Here is a 5303-nt window from a genome sequence, read left to right on the forward strand (position 1 = left end):
AATGCCTTTGAATGACCTTCTTGGTGTCTTGTAGTGATACTTATTAAAGCACTCAATAACATGAAGAAAAAACCCCACCCAACCACCCAAGGATAAATGATTACAGAGGTTGTGATCATTTAGGATAAATCCCATCATGTCAGCTCTGTGTCCTGTTCCTAACACTGTGTCTAACTGCCTTTCCAAAATTCTCCAATTTCTACTCCAAAATGGTTGTTGCTCTGGAAATCAAATGGTTACCATGATTGACTGCCAGGCAGGTAGTCAATGCGGAATCACCTTATTCTCTCATTTAGTTCCTTTAACAATCCTCTGACATAAGTTTTGTCATCCTCATTTTGCAGGTGTGGAAACTAAAGTTTAGAGAATTAAGTGACTTGCCAAAGGCCCAGAGCTAGTAAATGACAAAACTGGGTTGTGAATCCGGGTCTTTTAAGTTCCAGAAGCTCCAGACCCTGAGTAAACATCCCTATCTCTAGATAATAAGGTGACATTTCTCTTCTGGGGCTAATAGTTGAAGTTCAGAAGAAATTACTTTTAAAAATTCCAAAAGAATTATACACCATGACCAAGTGAGATTTATTCCAGGTATGCAAGGCTGGTTCAACGTTTGAAAATTAATGTAACTTATCATGTTAACAGGCTAATGAAGAAAAATCATATGATCATGCCAACTGGTGCAGGAAAAGCAGTTAACAAAATCCAATACCCATTCATGATAAAAAATGCTCAGCAAGTTAGAGGGGAATGATTTCAACTTGATAGCATTTACAAGAAACCTATCACGTTGGCGCAAAAGTAATTGTGGTTTTTCCCATTGAAAGTAATGGCAAAGGGCCAGGCGAAGTGGCTCACACCTGTAATCCCCGCACTTTGGGAGGCCGAGACAGGCAGATCACCTGAGGTCGGAGTTCAAGACCAGCCTGATCAACATGGAGAAACCCCACCTCTACTAAAAATACAAAATTAGCCCGGCGTGGTGGTGCATGCCTGTAATCCCAGCTACTTGGGAGGCTGAGGCAAGAGAATCGCTTGAACCTGGGAGGCGGAGGTTGCAGTGAGCCAAGATCGCACCATTGCACTCCAGCCTGGGCAACAAGAGTGAAACTCTGTCTCAAAACAAACAAACAAACAACAACAACAATAAAAAAACAGTAATGTCAAAAACCACAATTACTTTTGCACCAACCTAATATTACTAATATTAGCTGGGTGTGGTGGCACATGCCTGTAGTCCCAGCTACTTGGGAGGCTGAAATGGGAGGATCCCTTGAGCCCAGGAGGTCATGGTTGCAGTGAGCTGGGATCAGCATCAGCATGCACTGCACTCCTGACTGAGCAAGAGAGCAGACCCTGTCTCTAAAACAAAAAAACCAACAAGGAAACAAAACCAAGAAACCTATAGCAAATACCATACTTACTAGTGAAAGACTGAATGCTTTTTCTCTTTGAGACAGGGTCTCAAAATGAGGTAAAGATGTCCACTCTTTTTTTTTTGAGATGGAGTCTTGCTCTGTTGTGCAGGCTGGAGTGCAGTGGCATGATCCAGGCTCATTGCAACCTCTGCCTCCCAGGTTGAAATGATTCTTCTGCCTCAGCTTCCCAAGTAGCTGGGACTACAGGCATGAGTCATCATGCCCGGCTAATTTTTGTATTTTTAGTAGAGACGAGGGTTTCACCATGTTAGCCAGGTTGGTCTCAAACTCCTGACCTCAGGCAATCCACCTGGCTGGGCCTCCCAAAGTGCTGAGATTACAGGTGTGAGCCACCGCACCTGGCCGGGATGTCTACTTTTACCACTTTTATTTAATGTAGTACTGGAAGTTCTAGCCAGAGCAATAAAGCAAGAAAAAGGAAAAAGACATACAGAGTTGAAAGGAAGAAATAAAACTCTCCTTATTTGCAAACAACCCAATTTTCCATGTAGGAAATTCCAAATAATCTACCCCAAAATTCCTAGAACTAAGAAGTGTGTTCAGTAAGGTCACAGGATGCAAGATCAATACACAAAAATCAACCGCATTTCTATACATTAACAGTTCTGAAAGGAAACTATCTTGCACCCCCAAAATCACTAAGTTAAAGGGAGAAGTCAAACTGAGAACTGCTTAAGGCAAACCTGCCTTCCATTCTATTCAAAGTCACCCCTCTGCTCACTGAGATAAATGCATATCTGATTGCCTCCTTTGGAGAGGCTAATCAGAAACTCAAAAGAATGCAACCATTTGTCTCTTATCTACCTATGACCTGGAAGCCCCCTTCTACCTTCGAGTTGTCACGCTTTTCCAGACCCAACCAGTGTTCATCTTACATGTGTTGATTGATGTCTTATGTCTCCCTAAAATGTGTAAAACCAAACTGTGCTCTGAGCACCTTGGCCACATGTTGTCAGGACCTCCTGAGGCTGTGTCGTGGGTGCATGTCCTCAACCTTGGCAAAATAAACTTTCTAAATTAACTGAGACCTGTCTGATTTTGAGGGTTCACACAGTGAACACATGGAAACTGAAATTCAAAACACAACATCATTTACAATCACTCCAAGGAAAATGAAATACCTAGGTATGCATTTAACAAAACATGTACAGGATCTGTTCAAAATGCTGATGAAAGAAATTAAAGAAGACCGGGTGCCATGGTTCATGCCTATAATCCCAGCACTTTGGGAGGTTGAGGCAGGCAGATCACGAGGTCAGGAGTTCGAGGCCAGCCTGGCCAACATGGTGAAATCTCGTCTCCACTAAAAATACAAAAATTAGCTGGGCGTGGTGGCAGGCACCTGTAATCCCAGCTACTTGGGAGGCTGAGGCAGGAGAATTGCTTGAATGTGGGAGGCGGAGGTTGCAGTGAGCCAAGATGGCGCCACTGCACTCCAGCCTGGGTGACAGAGCAAGACTCCGTCTCGGGGGAGAAAAAAAAAAAGAAATCAAAGAAAACCTAAATAAACAAAGAGACATAGTGTGCTCAGGGACTGGAAGAATCAACATAGTAAAGATGTCAGTTCTCTCCAAAAGGTTCTAGAGGAGTAATGCAATTCCTATCACAGTCTCAGCAAGGTTATTTGTAGACATAGACAAGCTCATTCTAAAATGTATATGGAAAGACACAGTCCCTAGAACAGCTAAAGCAATCTTCACGGAGAAGAATAAAGTGAGAGGAATCACTCTACATGATACTAAGTCTAACTATATAACTACAGTAATCATGACAGTGTGGTATGGTCAGAGAGATAGGAGCATAGAAACATAGATCATTGAACAGAATAGATCAACAGAATAGAATAGAACAGAAATAGAACAGAATAGAACAGAATAGAAAACATAGATCATTGAACATATGTCTGGACATATGTCCACGTGCAGTGCTTCACACCTGTAATCCCAGCACTCTGGGAGGCAGAGGCAGGAGAATTGCTTGAGTTTAGGAGTTCAAAACCAGTCTGGGCAACATAGTGAGACCTTGTCTCTACTAAAAGTAAAAATAAAAATAAATTAGCTGGGCATTGTGGCATGTGCCTGTAGTCCCAGCTATTTGGGAGGCTGAGTTGGGAGGATCTCTTGAGCCTGGGAGATCGAGGCTGCAGTGAGCTATTATTGTGCCAGTGCACTCTAGGCTGGGCAATTCAGTGAGACCCTGTCTCAAAAAAAAAAAATTTAAGAAAACCCAGACATAGACCAATGCAAATATGCTCAGCCAATTTTTGACAAAAGTGCAAAACCAGGATTTTAAGACATCATCTAGCTACATAATTAAGGCTGTGTGGTACTGGTAGAGGGATAGACAACGGAACAACAGAATAGAGTAGAGAATCTAGAAATAGAGCCACACAAATATGCCCAGCTGGCTTTTGACAAAGGTGCAAAAGTAAATCAATGGAGGCTGGGTGCGGTGGCTCACACCTGTAATCCCAGCACTTTGGGAGGCTGAGGCTGGCGGATCACTTGAGTAGTTCAGTTTGAGACCAACCTGGCCAACATGGTAAAATCCTGTCTCTACTAAAATTACAAAAATTAGCCAGGCATGGTGGCGTGTGCCTGTGGTCCCAGCTACTCAGGAGGCTAAGGCAGGAGAATCGCTTGAACCTGGGAGGTGGACATTGCAGTGAGCTGAGATGGCGCCACTGCACTCCAGCCTGGGTGTTAGAGCAAGACTCCATCTCAAAAAAAAAAAAAAAGGTAAATCAATGGAGAAATGAGAGCCTTTTCAGCAAATGGTGCTGGAACAATTGAACATCCATAGGCAAAAAAATGAACCTTCAACCCAAACTCACCCCTTAGATAAGAATTAACTCAAAATGAATCATGAAATTAAATATAGGGCCGGGTGCAGTGGCTCACGCCTGTAATCCCAGCACTTTGGGAGGCTGAGGTGGGTGGATCATGAGGTCAGGAGATCGAGACCATCCTGGCTAACACGGTGAAACCCTGTCTCTACTAAAAACTGCAAAAAAATTAGCCGGGTGTGGTGGCGGGCACCTGTAGTCCCAGCTACTCGGGAGGCTGAGGCGGGAGAATGGTGTGAACCTGGGAGGCAGAGCTTGCAGTGAGCTGAGATCACACCACTGCACTCCAGACTGGGTGACAGAGCGAGACTCCGTTTCAAAAAAAGAGAAATTAAATGTAAAATACAAATTATAAAACCTTAAGAAAAAATAGAAAAATAGAAAATAGTTCTTAGCATTGAGGAAAAATTGACAAATTCTATCTCATCAAAATTTAAAAATGTTGTTCTGCAAAAGCCCATGTAAGTAGGATGGAAAGACAAGGTATGGCCTGGAAGAAAATATTTGCAAACCGCATATCCCACAAAGGAATCTCAAAACTTCACGGTAAAAAAGGCAACAATGCAATTAGAAAATGGGCATAAATTACAACAGATATTTCACTGAAAAGGATACACAGACGGTAATTAAGCACACGAAAAGAGGCTCAGCATCACTGGCCATCAGAAAAATGCAAATTCAAACCATAGTGAGATAACACCACACAAGGATAAAAAATCGTGACAACGCCAAATGCTGGCAAGGATAGGGACAAACTGGATCGCTCATAGATGACTGGTGGCAATGTACAAGGGTATAGTCATTCTGGAAAAAGTTTTTCAGTTTCTTACAAAATTAAACATCCAACTGCCCTATGATCTAGCAATTGCACTTCTGGCCGTTCACCCCAGAGAAACAAAAACATGTTTACACAAAAGCCTGTACATGAGTGTTTACAGCAGTTTTATTCGTAATAGCTAAAAAGTGAAACCAGCTCAGATATGCTTCAATGGGTGACTGGTTAAACAAACTCTGGGCTGGGC

This window comes from Mandrillus leucophaeus, unplaced genomic scaffold, assembly GCF_000951045.1.
Source record: "Mandrillus leucophaeus isolate KB7577 unplaced genomic scaffold, Mleu.le_1.0 Scaffold209, whole genome shotgun sequence".
Taxonomy (NCBI): domain Eukaryota; kingdom Metazoa; phylum Chordata; class Mammalia; order Primates; family Cercopithecidae; genus Mandrillus; species Mandrillus leucophaeus.